At 51.9% G+C, this 19,168-nt stretch overlaps 1 long non-coding RNA gene and 1 other non-coding gene across 3 annotated transcripts; both read right to left on the bottom strand.

Moving 5' to 3' along the window:
* Positions 1–12,279: 12,279 nt before the first annotated feature.
* On the bottom strand, positions 12,280–12,428 carry LOC114231622 (small nucleolar RNA SNORA57). Its single transcript, XR_003617606.2, has one exon. It is a non-coding gene; the product is annotated as a small nucleolar RNA SNORA57 (small nucleolar RNA).
* A 542-nt stretch (positions 12,429–12,970) lies between these two features.
* Positions 12,971–16,436, bottom strand: LOC129148695 (uncharacterized). Of its 2 annotated transcripts, XR_008555659.1 has the most exons (4): positions 16,377–16,436; positions 15,226–15,450; positions 14,186–14,392; positions 12,971–14,094 (listed from the first exon to the last, which is right to left on the bottom strand). It is a non-coding gene; the product is annotated as an uncharacterized LOC129148695 (long non-coding RNA). The 2 variants fall into 2 exon arrangements; XR_008555658.1 differs by lacking the exon at positions 16,377–16,436 and having other exon boundaries at positions 15,226–15,717.
* Positions 16,437–19,168: the final 2,732 nt, after the last annotated feature.

Here is a 19,168-nt window from a genome sequence, read left to right as displayed (position 1 = left end):
ATCCTAAGACTGACCTGTTTGGCTGGAGGTGGTGTGTGGTCCATATTCTGTGGCTATGAACTCTGCTCAGTTCCCCCCACAGCTCTAGGGGTAGAGGAACCGCTGGTCTAGTTTTGGTATTGTATGTCTGGTTAAAATGGCAGCTCATGTTTGAGCACCAGGCCCTATGCGGAGCTTTACCTGCTTCCATTTACTTATATTGAGACAATCCTAGGAAGCAGGGCTCTTTGCCCATTTTACAGAAGAGAAAACCAGCACAGGGGTCAATTTGACTTTGGTCATTCCTGTGTCAAAGAAGACACTTGGGTTTTTATTGGCTGTACATAGAGACTCTGTTTGAAATGGATGACAGAGGAAATTTCATTGTGACCACAATAACTTCCAGGAAGGGATGAGGGAGTGGGGGCTTGATTTCTGGAAGGAGTGGTACATTCTGAAATTCAGCATCAAGGGAAACGTTTTAGATGGGACAGAGGATACAGGGTTGGGCCTTCCTTCTTCCCGCCCTGTTTTGTCTGGTGTACTTTTTGGTGAATGCATAACTTGGAGTCAGACGAGGCTCTGTGGTCTGTGGTGGCTGGGAGGGCCCTGCTAGTGGCAATTCCCTTTGCCTCTTGGGGCCTCAGCACAGGCCTCAAAAATGGGCTTGTTAGTGGAGGTGGAACCCTCAGCAGCAGGTGTCGAGGCATCACAGAGAAAGTGATGTTTTCAAGAGCCAGGGGAGGGAAGAGCTGCTCCGGGATGTTTGCTGGGCTGGCCTGCGTCACCAGAAAGTCCCCATGCCATGGGCTTTATGGCTACTCCGGGCATCTCTGACCGGCCGGACAGATAAGCCATGCTGGGAACGCAGGGCTGTGCTGCTGCACCCAGGGAACTGAGTCATTGTCAGGTATAGGGTTAAGCAGACATCGCGCTTCATTTTTAGAAGTTAGAATGGGCCTCTGCAGCCTCGGACATGCTTAAAATGGAGTGTCCTCGTATTTAATAATACCTTTCAGACTCGAAAGTGCAGCATAAAATTAACTTGAAATTCGGAGCTGCCCAGGCTTGTCTTGGGATTAAATAGGCTCCAGACCTCAAGGTTAAGGACAGCCAGGAGAGATTCCGGGTCTCAGAGAGCTTTGGCAATTTCATCCTTTAATAAGATGGGATGGGAGGGAAGGGGGTGCTGGGAGGTCTCTGGCTCCAAAGAATCGCTGCTTTTTCTTCTTTTATCTACTTCCCTGCCCTTTGTTCTTTACTGTGTGGATCAAGTTCTGTCTTTGTTCTGACTGTCCCTGTCTCATGCCCAGTTTGGGCAGTGCCTGATAAAAACCAGAAATCCCAGAAGGCAGTGCTTGGGCACAGCACAGACACTCAGTGAGCACTTAGTGTGTGTAGGGCCCTGTGCTACCTTGTTTAATCCTCACAACGGGCCTGTGGGTTAGAAACCTCTCCCCCCCTTTTTATAGGTGGGAAAACAGGCTCAGAGAGGCACGGGACACACAGCAAGTGGTGGAGCCAGATGTTCAAACTTAGATTGTATTGCCTCAGAGGCAGGGTACCACTAGGTAACAGCCTCCCACGAGGCCTAACGGTCGCGATAATAATAATAACAGCAGCAGCTGCTAACATTTACATATAGCGTTACTGTGCAGTCACCATTCCAAGCCCCTAGTTACCTATATTAAGACATTCAACCTTCACCCTAGCCTTATGATTTACTGTTAATATCCCCATTTTACAGATGAGGAAACAGATCCTCATCTAAAGAGGGATGAATTAGAAGGTAGTTGACAATATTTTCAGGGTTTTTTCCTACTCAAAAAAAAGTTTAGAAGCCACATCTTCATTACACAAACCCATTCTCCCTATAAAACTTGGAGCAAAACAGCTAAGAATAAAAACCCCCTCTGACCACACTCCCCAGAGCTGGCCCCTTCTCTAAGTATTGAAAAAACATCTGTGTTAACATGAACAGCAGCAGAAAATGACCTAAAAGTCCCCAGGAGCTGTACTCCAGGCCCCGTGTGACTGAGATCCTGTCAGACACCAGGCAGAGGAAAGGGGCTGGGGGGTGGCGCAGTGTGTACCATGTGGCTTCCCCGGCAGTGCAGATTATCTCCAACCTCAGCTTTATGATTCAGCAATGCTGATGTCAATTTACAAAAATGAAAAGTGAGAGGAGGGTTTGTGTGTGTGTGTGTGTGTGTGTGTGTGTGTGTATGGGGGGGGATGCATTGGGGGCTCAGGTACCCTCCCCAATGAGAGGGGTGAGCTGGGCAGCACGGGGCATACAGAATGGGAAAGGGGAAGCTCTTTACCATCATGGGGACTTCATGCAGGTGCAGGAACATGCTTCAAGCCACATCAAAGCTAGGGACTCTGATCCCCATTTCAGAGATGAGAAAATGGAGGTACAGAGAAGTACAGTCACTTGCTCAAGGTCACACAACTCAAACATGATAGCCAAGACATGCACCAGGTCCATCCCTCTCTATAGACCTCTGGTTTCTTAAAGAGTGGGGGAGGGAAGGGAGGAATCCTGATCAATGCATGTTCCCAGGCCTCACCTCAGCCTGCTTGATCCTCCCAAGCGTATGAGTAGATCTGTTATTGTCCCAGGGCCAGGAAGTGGAGCACTGAGCCTCTTCCTGAGGTGATGCACATAAAGCACTTAGCACGCAACCTGGCACTCTGTCTCCGAATGATACAGTGCTTAATAAATGATAGCTGGGTCCATACAGCCCACATTCACTGGCACCTGCTGTGTTCCAGGCATTACTCTAAGCCCAGAGGATACTTGAAGGAACAAAATCGAGGGTGTCCTGTCCCTGCTATGGAGTTCACGACCCCACACAGTAAATAACTAAACATGAAACTAAAGAAACAAGAACATTCCAAGTAGTGATAGTGCTCAAATGAAGACTCAACAAGGTGGTTGGATGAGGGGGGTGTGGTGGGAGGTGGCATATTTTAGAACGAAAGGTCAGGACGGTTCCTCTAAGCGGGACACTGAAATTGTGCGTGGAATGACAGTACTGAGCCAGCCTGGGAGGCAGGCATTCCAGGCAGCAAAACAGCAAGTGCAAAGGCCATCAGTTGGGATGAGTTCAGTGCATTCCAGAAGGCTGGCCAAGCTGGAGGGGACTGAATGAAGGTGAGTGGCAGGAGATGAGTTGGACTGGGTGGGTGGTGGGCAATGGGCAGGGGCCAGAGTCCTGTAGACCATGGTAAAATGTATGGATTTAAGGTGTGGTAGGGAGCCTGGGGGTGACCTGATTTAATCTGTGTTGTGACTAGATCCTCTGACTTCTAGCTAGAGATGGACTAAAGCAGGGAGGACTGGTGAGAGGGCGTTAGGCTTCTTGCCTTATGTGTATACTTGTGGGGGTGAGGGGTGTTCATTCTTGGCCAGACCCTCAGCTCCAGCCAATCAGGCCAACAGCAAGGAAGGGCCAGCCACAGGAATGCTGAGATGGGGCTGAATGCTGGGACTGAGTGTGGGCTAGGCCTGGAGTGGCCAGCCCTGGGGCAGGCATCAATCAGAAACCACAAGTATGACCAGACCCCAAGCCTGGGTCTGAACAGAGCCCCAGGCTCCAAAGAGGGGCTTCTTGGAGCAGTGTTCACCCCTGCAGGGCAGAGCTGGCCTCAACTTTGGGGAAGGAAGCAAAAGACCTGCGAGGAGGTGGACGGGCTGGCGGACACAGGGTGGGTGTGGCCAGTGCTACCTGGAGGCTTGCTTTGCATCCCCCTCACCTGGCCTCCACCATGAGCTTCCAGATAATAACAGGCTTGGCCTGATTTGGGGGGTTGGGGGGGGGGGTGTCTCAAGATCCCTCAGAGGAGGGATGAAGTTTTCAGCAAGGCAAATTCTCACAGGGACAATGGTGCTCAAGGAGGGCGCTCCAACTGCACCACCCGACCCTCGTCCAGGCCCTGGAACCTGCCAGACAACCCTGAGGGACACCTGGGTTCCCTTCTCTACAATGACTGTTCGGCCCCAATACGAACCCTACCATCCTGTACACACATACCCAGTGCGGGGGTCAGGCATCGCCAAGCCCCAGTCCCCCAAGGACTCCCGGCCGCGCTCAGGAGAAGGCAGGCCCGCCTCCCACGAGGACCCAAGAGGCCTGTAGGCGGCCCTTGCCCACGCTTCTGGCCTCAGTTCTCCCCACGTTCCCTCCTGCTACTGGGCCTTTGCACATACTGTCCGCTCACCTCGTGCGTCGTGGGTGTTTCCCAGCCGGTTTCGGGGTGAAGAGCTTATACAAATAAAAGGCGCCTTCACCAAAGTCCGAGGCCCCGCGCGACTCTCCTGCTCCGGCTACTACCGGGCGCCCGCCACGTGCTGCGCGCTGATGACGTCACCGCGCCACTCCGCACGCAGCCCCCCAGCCCACCCTACCTCGGCCTCTGAGCCTCTGTGGGCTTCTGGCCCCTTTTGCCTCCGCATGGTCCTAACGCCGACCTATGAATTCTGCCCGCTGGACATCTGTGGGCTTTCTGGACTCTGAGAGCGCACATCCTAAGGACAAATCAGGCCAAGCCTGTTATTCTCTGGAAGGTCAAGGCCATAATATCGGGCCCTCCCCCACCCCCTCGAGTCTACAGAGACCAAAAAAAAACGCTTCTACTTCATCCCAGTCCACAACCTCAGGTCTCGAATTTTCTCTCTCTCTCTCTCTTTTTTCAAACCCTCTTTTTCTCACTTGGATATGAGATTAATAACTGTACCCACCCCATGGGTAAAATTAAATAAAAGGGTGCCCGTAAAGTGCTTAACATATGATAGGCATCCAATAATTGGGACTGGCCCTCTGTTTCTTGACTATTGCATTGCTGCTATTTTAAAACAATGGCATTTATTGAGCACCCAATGGGTGCTAATACTTCATCCAGGCTGCATCGTGAGGAGACAGGCTCAGAAAGGTGAAGGAGTTGCCCCCATGCACGTGTAAATGGCAGAGCCAGAGTCTGACACCAGTGCTTGATGCCCAAGCTCATGGTTTTATCCACTACAAAGGTCAAGCGTTCATGAATTTATGCTTTATTTCTAACACCCAGGACCACCCTGGAGAATGTTCAGAACCAGCCAGGGCTCAGAGCATCTCACTCACTGCCCCCCTTTAAAAAAAAAAAAAATTTACTGATTTCAGAGAGGGTGAGAGAGATAGAAACATCAATGATAGGAGAGAACCATTGATTGGCTGCCTCCTGCACATCACACATGGAATTGAGCTCGCAACCCAGGCATGTGTCCTGATCAGGAATTGAACTGTGACCTCCTGGTTCATAGTTTGATGCTCAACCACTGAACTACACTGGCCAGGCTCACCCCATACTAACCCTTTCTTTACAGCACAGGCTGGGAAGCCAGGAGAGGCAGTGGGCTGACAACTGCAAGGCTATGTCTGATTTTAGCCTAGGAGAGTGGCCAGGGTTGCTTGGTCAGATGGGGTCCTGAGGAGTGGTCCTGGGACACAGCCTTGGGAGGGGCCATGGATGCAAATGAGGATGGGCAAGGTATGAGCCAGTGAGCTGGAGCTGTGCAAGGGCAGGGCTGGGAAGGTGACATTCAGGGCTGGCCTCACCTAGGGACCTGCAGGGGCCTGTGTGGTGACACACATACTCCCACACCGGGGTGCAGCTGGGAGGGGCAGCCAGAGAGAGGCCTGATGAAGGAGAGAAGGGGGCATGGCCTGGCTAAGCCTTGGAGGGCCCCTCTTCACCAACATTTTCCTCTGGGAGGCAGCATGGAGGAGCAGAAAGAGCTGGGACCCAGGACCTGGGTTTAAGTCCTGACCCTGTCCACTGTATGACTGTAATGGCCTCATCTATAAAATGAGAATTAGACTCAAATAGACCCACTGCTCTGTTTCAAAAGGGTCATAAGGATCAAATGATTTAATATGAGTGGAAACAAAATGAACCACCACCCAAATATAGAATTATAATAATAATTACTACTATTTTTCTGCACACAGGTTGCCCAGATGTATTTGAATCAGCATAACCCATGAAGTCAGACAGACCTGGTCCTATTCGCAGCTCGCCAGTTACTCAGAACTGCCAGGGCTACCAGCTCAGCCACGTCCAGTGCTCACTAGGCATTAGGCATCATTCTATGTAATTCATGCACAATATCTCATCTCACCCTCACAAGAACCATATGAGGCAGGTACAATTACTATTATTATCCTCATTTTGCAGATGAGGAAACTGAGGCACAGAGAGGCTAAAGTTCCCAGGGCCACTCACAGAGAGAGGTGGCAGAACCCAGGGGATGCTAATACAGGAGCCCAGTTTTACAGCCACCCCCTAATTTTAAGCTCTAAGCTGAGTCTGTCAAACCATCAGACACTACAGCTTTTCTTTTATTATTTTTGCCAGATCTCTTCAAGTTCCAGCTGTTCTGCTGCTCAGTTATTATTTTCTTCAAATCAAGTTATTTGTAAGTTTTCTTTAAAGGGAAACATCATTACCATACACAGGAAGCCAGAATCACCTGCCACAAAGAGAGAAAGCCTTACAAAACGCAATGAAATCCCAACAATGTTCGTGAATTCTAGCTAGATATTGGGGTCTTGCTCTCCTTTGAAATAAGGTCTGCTCTGTGTTTGGTTGAAAGGGGGGAGGGAGGGTGGCAGGCGGGGGGGGGGGGGGCGGGGAGAGAAAGAGAGGTGTCAGGTGTCACATGTTAAAGACACAAGAGACATTCCCCTTGACTTAAGCATAAAGACTACAAAAGAATTAAAATAACAAATTGCTGTTTTACATCAGGGGCAGGGCTCAATGTTTTATAAAACTATCCCTGTGTCCCACCTAAAACCATCATCCTGAAACCCTCTAAGGCACCCATCCCCCGCCTGGGAAAACACTGCCCAGCTTGGCTGCTAGCTGTGTGTTGTGGGCAAGCAGTCCCTTCCCTGACTCTGAGACTCAGTTTCCTCACCTGTGACATGGTATAAGCATCCAAATCTCACAGGGTGCAGACTAGAGGATTAAAAGGAAGCAATTACAAACTGGTCAGCGTGGAGTTCATGTTGTGTAAGAGGCACGATGTTGGCAGGGCAGGCTGGGTGCTGTGGCAGGGGCCCTGTCCTCATTGCCAACTTGAGAGGCTGAAAATGAAACCCTGACGTGCCCAGCCCGGGGCTCCTCAGTGCCATTTACCTCATCGTTCACCAAGTCCCCTCTGTGCTTGCCTAGTGACAGGAAGGGCCACCGTTTTTTGGAAGGTGGGTCAAAGTGAAACTACCTCTGGTCCAGCTGGGAGGGGCCTGCGAGGCTCCCCCAGCCAGGTGAGCCGGGGTGTAGGGGAATGAAAGGGGTGGGGGAATACCCACTTGACCCTTAAAGTGGGCCTCCCCTTCAATGGATTGGGAAACTGAGGCTCGGAGATGTGAGTACTAGGGGGAAACTGGGTCAAGTTTGCAAATTTGATCACTTCACACCCCTGGTCAAACACACTCCTTAGCTCCCACTGCAAGTGAGTATACTATTAGCTCCCGCTTAGCACTTTCTAGGTTGGTACCATTATTATCTCATTTCACACTCAAGGCAACTGGGGCCAGGAGTCCTTGTCTATGATCTCACAGCTGGTAAAAGCAATAGAAGCAGAATTTGAACTGAGCAAGATGATGCCAGAGTATTCTAATGGCTCCCAACTGCTAGACATGAAAATTCCCATGGGATTTGAGAGTCTTCACCCCCTGGCCCCAACGTACATTTCTAGCACACCGTTCTCTTCATACTCCCCATCTGCTGCCATCATCCCCGATTTCTCATCATTGCCTCGGCCTTTTGAGCAGCCTGGGGAAAGCCTTGGATGTTTCCCTTGCTCTGCTTCACTTGGTAAACTCTTACTCAACCTTCAAAGCCCAGCTCAACCATCACCTCACCCAGGAATCCCTCCTGGACTCCACCGGGCCCCACTGCCTCCCTGCCTGCCTCTGCTAGAGCCCACAGCAGAGTGCTAAGAGGTTTGCTCAGTCTCTGAGACTTGTGAGCGCCAGGAGAGCAGGGACCGTCTTGTTAGCTGTGTGATACAAGCAAGTTACTTAGCCTCTCTGTGCCTCAGTTTCCCCATCACTGTCATTGCCATCTCCCAGGACTGCTAGGGAGAGGAAATACGTTAATATCTGTAAGTACTTAGAAGCAGGCTATATGAACAAAGTTCCCTAGAAATGGGATAGCAATTCACATTGACAGGATGGCAGGCTAACCCGAGGAGCCCTGGAGAGCGGATGTACCAGGGCACACAGGTGAAGGAGTCTCTAACACAGCCCTTTTCTGAAGTGCAGGTGTTCCACCCCAGCATCATCCTCACATCAGATATGTTGGGCTTGAGATTGGCAAAAATTCTCCTACATGTTTGTTTTCATGTGTATTGGGGAAAAAAATGCATCACCTCAAACCTGAGAGGTTCTGGCTATTATTCCCTGAGACAACACGAAAGTAAGTATATAGATTTTTTTTTTTTTAAGTTGGGAGAGGGACATTTGGTTAGAAAATGTGGGAAAATTTTGTCTTAGGTGAATGATGAGGCTGGAGAAATGCTGGATTAATGTCAAAAGAGAAAATGGGGGGCGGGGGGGGGCAGGGGGGCGGAGGGGAGCCAGAGAGTTGGAAAAAAGGAGAAAGGGGAGAGGAGAGAGAGAAGGGGATGGGAAAAGACAAGAAGGAAAAAAAGAAAAGAAAAGAAAAGAAAAGAGAAAATAGAGTGCCAAAGATTAAAAGAAAGAACACAGAGATGGATGGGTGAATGAATGAATGAGTGAGTGAGTGAATGAATGAATGAATAATGGGTGAAGGAATAAATGACTCAAGGCATGTATAAACTAAAGGGCAAATGAGTGACAGAGAAGCATTGGTGGCCACGCCCAGTGCCAGGCCCTTAGCCCTGGCAGCCCCTGCTTGGCTCTCCTGTGTGTGTGCCAGGCCACGCAGGACCGCTCTGGGCTCCAGGCCTGGTCCATGTCCTGAAGTGTGGCTGTGCCACCACTGGATCCTGCGAAGCCATGCCTGCCATACCCTCCCTTCCCAACCGAGTACCTTGGGCACCTACTCCACGCTGCCCCGGGAAACTGAAAGTGAAAGCCATCCCAGCTCAAAGCTTTGCCCAGGCCTTCCTGTCCCTCAGCTGGTTTCTTAGAAATCAGCTGCCTGACCTTCCAGCTGCAGCCAGGACTTCCTCCCTCACCCAAGGGCCTGGCCCCTGGAGGTGCGCGCTGCCAGCAGTGATGGGGTAGAGGCCTGTGCTGGAGTTGGGGACCATACAGCGTGGGGATTAGGCATTCATCCCACAAGCGTTTATTCGTGCCCGCCGAGGGCCAGGTGTGCAGGGAGCAGACGAAGCTGAGCTGCTCGGAGCGTTAGGAGAGAAGGACCTAGGGCGTGCCTTCAGTATCACCCTCTCCAGGCCCCAACAGGAAGGAGGCTGGAGGGCTGGGCAAGAGGGGGGGCACCAAGGACACCAATTAGGCCCAGGAATTGTGGGAGATGAGGAATAAGGGGAGGCCCCGGGGAAGGTTGCCTGAGTCTTCCAGCGTGAATGGGAAGGAGCTCACGGGGCAGCCTGGGTGGCAGAGGGCGTCCCAGGCAGAGGGGACAGCATATGGACAGGTGACCCATGTCACCTCCCACAATCCATGTAACTGCCCCAAAGCAGCAGGTTTCTCCATTCTTTGCCGGACCTCACAGCGGTGCGGGAGACAAAGTGCAGCCGTGTGACTAACCTCTCCTACCAGAGACGCGAGGAGCCCGGGACCTGCATCCTGGCTGCCTCACCCACCGGGAGCCGGCGCGCTCTTTTCTGCCCCAGGCTTTGGGCTCCCACACACTCATTTAAATCCCGGGCACCACTCTGGTGGGGAGGAAAAATAAGACTCGGAGAGGCAAAGTGACCGCCTAGGTCACACCGCCTGCTGGGGAAGAGCTGGGATTCTCACCCAGGTGTGTGGGTCCCCAAATCGCCCCCTCCTTCTTCTACATGAGGTATCGGGCCCTCACAGAACACAGACCTGAGCTGACAGTCTCTGTCTCCACATTCTATTTATTTATTTATTTATTTTTTAGGGAGGGAGAGATTTGTTATTCCACTTATTTATGCATTCATTAGTTGATTCTTTTATATATACATACATATGTGTGTGTGTGTGTGTGTGTGTGTGTGTGTGTGTGTGTGTGTGTGTGTATAAATTGATTTTAAAGAGGAAGGGAGAGAGAGAAAACAAAACAAAACAAAACACATCAATGAGGGGAGAGAATCATTAATCGGCCGCCTCTTGTACACCCCATACTGGGGACCAGGCCTACAACCCAGGCATGTGCCCTGACCGGGATTTGAACTGTGACCTCCTGGTTCGTAGGTCGATGCTCAACCACTGAGCCACAACGGCTGGCTCATTAGTTGATTCTTGTATGTGCCCTGACCAGGAATGGAACCCGCACCCCTGGCGTATTGGGATGATGCTCTAACCAGCTGCACTACCCAGCCAGGGCTCTGCCTCCACAATTTAAAGGGGTGGAATGAACAGCAAGTCCACAGCCGCCGAGGCTGGAAGGCAGGGCCCACACATGGTGCGCTGTGAGCTAGAGCTTTGTTCTCAAGGAACCGCCCCACCCGGTTCTGTTTGGTCCTGAAGGGGCTGTCAGTCACGGAGCCTTGGCCACAGGTGGACATGGACCAGACGTGGCCAATCAGATGTCTCCAGGCCTAAATTCAGGTCTAAGTTGGACCAGTCAGAGACCTTCCTGGGACTTTTCTGCTGAAACAAAAAGGAACTATTTCCTCTAAACGGGGGCCTGCTGGCAACCACTGTGCCCAACGTGTCAAGAAAGTTGTAGAGAAGGAGCGCAAGACAGAACCTGATGCATTGCATGAACGCCTGCATCCAGCCGTGCCTGAACTCCACCTCTGGACTTACCTATTACACATACCACAAGTTTCCTTCTTTCGCTTATGCTTGTCTGAGTGATGTTTCTCTCTCTTGCAACCCTGAGTCCTGGGTAGTCAGAGTTTGAAGAGCAGTAAGGGTCAGGGGTCAGGTGTGGCTGGAACAAAGGGTGAGTAAGTGGAGTGGAGCAATGCATCCCAGGAAGAGAAAAGATCTGGAAGAGACAAGATCAGCTTTGCCAGACTGGGACCTCACTGATGTCTGCCTTTGAGGAAAGCTGGAATGCAGATACTTTCACACTTCCTGATTTAATAACTCACTTTTTTTTTTTTCACTTAGGAAACAAAAAACCCACATGAAAACAAAATTTCCTTCCCATTTTTAAAAAGACCTATTTTTAGAGTAGTTTTAGGTTCATATCAAAATTGAGTGGAAAGCCCAGACTTTCCATATACCCACTGTCCCACACATGCACAGCCTCCCCAACTATCAACATCCCCTACCTGTCCACATTGTGTCTTAATGTCTACATTTGTTTTTAAATTTTTAAAAGAATCTACCAATAATGTTATTATTAGACACATCATATCTTCTTGATTTCTACAGATGTATATTTTTTTCCTTTTAAAAAAAAAAAAGACACCATCCTTTATGACCCATATTGTAACCTACTTTTTCTACGTAGCATTTCATGAGCAGCCTTCCAGATCACTGGCGACAAGGTAGGGACGAGTGTACCCACCTGATCATTGAGGAAGCGGAGGGCCAGCAGGACCAGTGATGGGGCCCAGGGTTGACCTTGTGATGCACATTTCACCAAATGCTCTCAGTTGTTCCTTTCATGCAAGGGAAAATTGCTGTTGAGAGAGGGTGGGTCACTCTGGTGGGGGGCCCTGGGTGGGGTGGGGAGGGGCTGCTGGTCAGCAGCCATGAACCCAGGCACAGCAGGGGGCTCCGGGAGCTTTGTCATGGGAACAGGGAGCCTGGCCATTGAGGAACCCTCGGAGAGGATGGGCTCCTGCTAAACTGCTATTGTGTGCTGGGCACTGCTGCTGAGTTCCACACACACACACACACACACACACACACACACACACACACGGTCTCAGTTAATCCTTCTTACCACCCTAGAGGGCTACGACTATTATTATCATCCCCATTTCTCAGATGAGGAAATTGAGGCCCAGAGAAGTGAAATGACTTGCCCAGGCTCACACAGCTAACCTGTGATAAAACCAAAACTGGACCTCATGAGGTCTGAATCCATACAGAAGCAATGGGTCTCTGACTTTGTAAACTGTCAACTACACACACACACACACACACACACACACACACACACACACACACCAGCTGGCTGAGCAGTCTTTTTTTTTTTTTTTTTTTTCTTGACCCGTGTCCCGGCGCTTGAGGATAGAACCGGCGGACTGGAAACCGCCGGCACGGAAGACATGACGCCGAGGGGGCCGGAACCCGCTCCCTCTGCCTCCGTACATTACGGGGACCGGGACCGCATGCCCGAACCCCGCCAAGAAGAGGAGGGTGGCTGAGCAGTCTTGAGTGGTGTGTCACAGAGCTCTGGCCTCCGCTCTGTCCTACCTTTCATCTTCCTGGATTCCTCCATGAGAATCCAGACAACCTGCTTATTGCAAGGACAGTGAACCCCCTGGGCAGGATGCCAAAAGAGCCGAGTGGGTGCCCAGGTGAAATTCAAGACATTCACGTGAAGTATTGGATTAAAAAACCAACTGCCCCAATACAGGCTGACTTCTGGCCTTAAGATTATAGTTGAGTGTGAGCTTAAAATTAACCACGAGCGGCTTGCACAAGTTAATCTGGCATTAGGACCTTCCCACCAGGACGCTCAGAACGAAGGGACCCACAGTGACAGTGTTGGCTTATGCCCTCGTATTATGCCTGCACGTGGCGCATGCCCAGGAATCATGGGTGACATTGAGTGTTGGTGACAATGAAGAATGCTTATACCCACTCTGGGCACGTGCTCAGTAAATGGAAGTTCCTATCGGTTGGACAAGGAGAGCATGGGTAAAGGAACTGGTAACACGGAGTGTCATTATCACTGGTCTGTATTATTAGGTAGGAGATACAAAGTATGCATTACAATATAACATAAGGGCTATTTTTGTTTAGCACTTGTTACATATAGGCACTGTACTAAGGACTTCACAAGATCTTATTTAATTCTTAAAATAATATTCTGGGTAGATCACGTCAGGCTGAAGCAGATGAAATTGCTGTGTTTGTAGGTCCAAAACGTAAGAGCAGGCAATTTCACACGGTTCAATCGAATACCATCTTCACATCGGCAGGGCCCGGAGGCTTCTGCTCACAAGATTCAGATTATGTCCTTGGTTTCCTCTCTTCATCCACCTCCCATTCTGGGTACCGTGCGCCCCCCGCCCCGCCCATTGTGGCCAGGTCTATATTTATAGCCCAGGTTTCTGTGAACTGGGGAGTTGAGGAAGTGACTTATTCCAGAGTCATCGCAGCCACCCAGAGATAAAGGCACCCAAGAACTTGAAGTTTGTGACCGACCTCCTCGCCCTACCCAAGTGGGATTTCCCCCCACCCTGGATTGTCAAACCAGCAAGACAGGAACCCACATTGTAGGCCCGCCAAGTGTCCACTCTGGTGGGCAGATGCGATGGATGGGAGATTTGTGTCCATTTTGCTGCCAGGAAATCCGTGCTCAGCCTGATTGGCAATTGCCTGTGTCAGGGGCAGTGAGGAGAGGGGGTGGGTTCCTGGGTACCCAGGGTCCCAGCCTGGTCCAGCCTGGTCCAGCCTGGCCAGAGCAGCCCGGAGGCCTTTGGAAGGAGCATCTGGACCGGCCCTGCCCCCTCTGCTCTTGGGGGATGATGCTAAACAGTCAAGCCTATGGACTCTGTGCCGGAGGGGGGGCGTTTCCAGGTAGTCAGACTGAGATAGAGGGTGGCAGCTGCGGAGACAGCGGAGGAGGAAAGGGGCAGCCTGGTCCCCGCTGCTCACAGCCCGCCCGCCAGGCACAGCCGGTCTTCGGGGAAGTCGCCGAGTCGGAGTTCCAGGAAGCGATAACGCTTGTTGAAACCTCTTTCTTGTGGCCTGGTCTCGTCACATGGCTTGGTGGGGGACCAACGTCAGGCAGGGCCACAGGTCTGGGCAGGCTCACACCCCAGCAACTGCTGCCACCCTCTGCTCTCCCCAGAGGCTGAAGGGGGGAGGAGGGGGCTAGGCAGGAAGGTAGGCAGTGGCGCCACCTCTCCCTCCCCCCCCCCACCCCCACCCCCAAACACACACACCTGGCACAGGCCAGCATCCTCTGTGGCCCTTGTGGCAGGTTCAGCGTCGGAGTCTCCTTTGGGCAGATAAGGCTGAGGATCCCTAGGCTGTAGGGTTGCCGTGAAAGCAGACAGCAGGTGCTGAGGAAACAGGAACTTAGCTCCTCTCCCGTGAAGGCAGGGAACGTGTCTTTGGCCATTCTGGAGCAGGGGCTCCCGGCCTGTTTACTGTGCAGGAGGCAGGGATGGTCAGCAGCATCCCTGGCCTCCACCCACTAGACATCACAAGTACCCACCCCCCGGTTGTGACACCAAAAATGTTTCCAGACACGGCCAAGTGTTCCCTGAGAGGCAAAACCCGAATCTAAATTCAGTGCTTCCCACACAGTAGGTGCTCAGAAATTAGTAGGGCCTCAACCTTGACAGAACATGTCTGGTGCATTTTATACCCCATCACCAGGCAGCATGGAGGTGCCAAGGGATAATGTGGGAGGCCCTTAGCTCTCCAATATATATATTTTTTAAGTTTTATTTATTGATTTGAGAGAGAAAGAGGAAGGGAGGGGGGAGAGAGAGAGAGAGAGACTGATTTGTTGTTCCACTTATTTAGGCATTCATTGGTTGATTCTTGTATGTGCCCTGACCAGGGATCGAACTCACAAGCTTGGCGTATCCGGATGATGCTCTAACCAACTGAGCCATCTGGCTAGGGCAGCCGTCCAATCTTTATCAGCCTCTCGCCCCGCATCCCAAATAAACACACCATCTAAATAAAAACTGTGCTGCAGGCCTTGAACTTGAGGACAGCAGGCTGAATGGTGGAGTCAAGGCCTGAGGCAAGGGGTAAGAGAAAGGCCACATGCCCATCAGCATGATGCCCCTTCTCCCCTCTCCCTGTTTGGTCCCTGGAAGCTGGCAGCCTTGCTTTCCGCAGGCAGGAGGCTAGTGGGGGGCGGGGTGTCTTTAGGGACACTGACCTGCCTAAGAGAAACCAATCAAATGCTGACTCTGGGGTCCTACAATGGCAACCAGGTCCTGCCCAGTCACCCGACGAGACTCACCTGTCCTCATGCCCTGCCCACAGGCGTGAAGCGTCGATGATCTGTTTTCAGTTTCCTGCTCTTCATTATGAACTCACAGCCAAGATCACCAGGCACACCCGGCGGCCTGGGACATGAGAGGCAGAGAGCATCAGCAGCAGAGGAAAAGAACTCCTAGGAAACAGCCAGTGCAGGGAACCCCTTCAAGACCACAACACTCCCTTGGAGAAACAGAAGATGCTGCATCTACAAAACAAGAACAAGAGACTGTGTCAACAGACATTCAGAGACCAAGAAAGAACTAGAGAGGTGACAGCAGAAACAACAAGGTCGACACTGGAAGGGAAGGTTAGGAAATCTCACAGGAAGACAGAAAGAAAATGCGAGAGAGAGTTAAGAAAATGAGATTATTGCACAAGATAGCACATCCCACCCATGGCAGTTACAGAGAGAACAGAGCAAAGGAAGGGGAATTTTTTTTTTTCTGAAACTGAGGGACGTGAGCTTCCATATAAAAAGTTCATCAACTACATCATTCATTTTCGCTTTCTGTGTAAAAAAAAGTTACCCCAACTCGTAGCGGCTGTGACGGGCAGGATTCTCAGATAGCCCCATTATTCCCACCACCTGCCTCACCGCCGGGACCTGTATCTGATGGATTCCGCTCCTGTGGTTAGGTGATGCTACGTGGCACGATTGACCTCCCAGGGAGGCTGTCCAGGGGCCTAACTTAATCACAGGAACCCGTTCAAAGCAGAGCGTTCTCTCTGCCTGGTGCCAGAAAAGGAAGTCAGAGATTTGAAGCACAAGAGAGATTTGACACACAGATGCTGGAGTAGAGGGGGAGGGGCCCGCCCGGCAAGGAATGTGGGTCACCTCTACTGAGGCTGATATCTGGGAACTTCAGTCCTCCAACCACAGAAACTGAATTTTGCCAAAAATCAAGAATGAGCTAGGAAGTGGACTTTTCCCCAGAGCCTCCAGACTGGGAACTGAAACCTCAGCTGACCCTTGGTTTCAGCCCCATGAGTCCCAGAGCAGAGAATCCAGCTAGGCTGACCTGGGAAAGCTGTGAGATAATACATTTGCATTGTTTTAAGCTTTAAATTTGTGGTAATTTGTTAGGCAGCAATAGAACACCCACACAGCTGCTTAGAACAACTCACACTGACCTCACACAGTTTCGGTGGGACAGACCAGGGGGTCCATCATTGCTGGCTGCTAGAACCACGGTTGTTTATCGTTGTTTAGGTACTAGGAAGCAAACTGGAAACTAAAAAGACATACAGATGCAAATTTTCATTGCCTGAAAGAGCCTTTCAAATATTTTCAACTTGCCACCATTGAGCATAACCATGCAAAAGATAGGTTTTGTTTCTTAATTTTATAGAAGAGTGACCTAAGGCTCAGAGAGATGAACAGACTGGCCTGGTGCTGCACAGTGAACCAGGGCAGGTCCCAGCTCTCCGGAGCCCAGGGCTTCTGAACCCAGGCGGAGGGCCCGAGTCCTTGGTGCAGTGGGCAGGTGGGGTCCTCGTGTAAAGCAAAAAGGCAGACGGTTGGGACTGGAGTTGGGACCCTCCGGCACCCTTGAAGAGAAGAGTGGGGAGCGCCCAGCTCTGATCTGGCCCATTCGGGCAGAGGAGGTGTGCAGAGATGAAAAGGCACCGGGGCACCGTGGAGGATGCCTTTGGTCCACGTAACAGAAGCCTGATGTGAGGTGCCTTAAAGCTGCTAGAAATGGACTATCTTCACATCTTGTGCAACAGGAAGTCCAGAGGCAGGGGGTTTCTGGGCTGGTTGATTCAGCTCTCCTGCCGGCCATCATGGGCCCAGGCTCCTGCCATCTCTCCGCTCTGACATTTCGGCATTTGGTTTCACCTGAGGCTGGTTCTAGGGTAGCTGATGTCACATCCGGAAGAAAACCAGAAACCATCTCTCCCCAGGGCAACCCCTTAGGAATAAGAACACATTTCCCAGAATCCTCCCCGAACCCCTGCAGCTGTCCTCCTGTCTCATTGGCTAGAACTGGGTTGCCTGCCCATTGTTGAAACAATCGCTCACCGGGGACAAGAACTTCCTTAATGGACATGGAGTGAGTGTTGGAGAGGGTGTCAGATTGACTGAAAAATTTGGCCCCCGATTCTCCCTCCCTCCCTGTATCCATGCCCTTGACAGTAAGACTTTGCTGCCTTTCTCATCGAGAAGTCTGCATCTCATCCCAAGAACTTGGGCTGCTTTGGCCAATAGGAAGCGATGCAGGAACTGTATTGCTTCCTACCTAAGCCTCAGGAAGCCTTCTGGCTTCTGCTTCCCTTTTTGGGATCTGCAACCACCGTGAGAACAAGCCTGAGCTGGCCTGCTGTACAACGAGAGGGCGCGCAGAGGAAAGGAAACATCCTAGCTCAGGCCACCCAAGACCAGCCAGCCCCAGCTGACCCATCCGCTGGCTCTGGATGCGAGCCTGAACCCACCCAGATCAGCCTAGCCCTGCCTGGACCAGAACTACCCAGCCGCCCCACAGCCTTCAGAGCGACAGTAACTGCTAATTGCTTTAAGTCACTCATTCTGGGAGGTTGGCTATCCAACAGTGGCTACCTGACACAGGGGCTTGACCACATTGCACTACTCATTGGAGTCTGAGCCTTTCAGAGGAGCAGGAAATGCCATTCATTCATTGTCTACATCTTCCTGCCCACTCCCTGCAGCTTATATAATAGACGCAGGACACTCAAAGCCTGATATGGCGTGGCCCCTGCCTCAGGAAGCCCCCAGTCTGGCTGGGAGACAGATTTGTCAACTGAAGCTGGTCACTCTCCCGTGGCTCTCCACTGCCTGGGACCAGGGTCTGACCGAGGTTTAGCAGGTTGTGTGTTCTCTTCCTGCAGACCAGCCTCATTCCTTCCCCACCTCTGCCCCTCTGCCCTTCCCCAAGCCCCACACTCTCTGCCCCTGGGCCTCTGCACCTGCTATTTCTCCCTCTCCACTGTTGTGGCCCATCTTCTATGACTTAGGAACACTAGTCTCTTTTGCACCTGCTATTTATCCCTCTCCCAGGAGCCTTCTCAGAACCACTTCCCACCAAAATCAAGAGCCCCCTTGGAGCCCCACAATCCTCTGTCTGGGCTTCCTCTAAACTGCCTTCATCACTGCATTGTGACTCTTTACCCTTCAGTGCCGCTGCCTCACTTCACAGATGTGGAAACTGAGGCCCAGAAAGGGAAAGTGACTTGCTGGAGGCGGAGCAGAGCTGGAGCTCAGCCCAGGGCATTTCACCGCCCCACCCGCGTCTATGCTATTTTCCTTTCCTTGGCACTCCAGCCCACAGGGGACCAGACGTCCAACGAGGGCGGGGGGGGGGGTGGGGGGGGGGGGTGGCGGGGGGAGGGTGAAGGAAACCTGTGCTCCTACTATGTGCCAGGTCCTGTGCCAGGATGCGATTCCTGGAGGTTCTCCTGGGAGCCTCCATCCTTCCCAGAAGGAGACATGAGGCTCAGAAGGAAGAGGCTCGCCAAGGTCACCTGGCCAGAGAGGGACAGAGTGGGGACTTGAACGCAGGCCTCACAGCGCTCTACATCGGGCCTCTGCCATGGCTTTCAGGCTGAGCCAGGGCCAGCCATAGCGAGGGAGGGACACGGAGAGAAAGCTGGGGCAGCAAGGGGGAGCAGGGGATGTCGGGGAACCACCGAGGCAGGAAGAGGCAGAGCAGAAAGTGAAAGGGGACAGTGGCCGAGAATAGCTGCGGGTGACAGAGTGGGGGACTGCAGATGCCGCCAGAGAGAGAAACCAGGCTGGGCCCCAGGGAGGGCCTAAGGGAGCTGGGGGAGGGGGCGTGGCTCCTGCTGACCCAGGCAGCCCCAAACTGGGGAACAAAACCGGGGGTGAAGGGGCTATCTGGGAAGGCTGACGATACAGCTTTCAACATTGCTGGCATCTGTTACAGTGAGCTTGGAGGGTGTGGGGA

This window comes from Eptesicus fuscus, chromosome 4 (genome assembly GCF_027574615.1).
Source record: "Eptesicus fuscus isolate TK198812 chromosome 4, DD_ASM_mEF_20220401, whole genome shotgun sequence".
In the NCBI taxonomy this organism is placed as follows: Eukaryota; Metazoa; Chordata; class Mammalia; order Chiroptera; family Vespertilionidae; genus Eptesicus; species Eptesicus fuscus.
The sequence above is the reverse complement of the archived record's forward strand: the minus strand, read 5'-3'. Positions and strand labels throughout refer to the sequence as shown.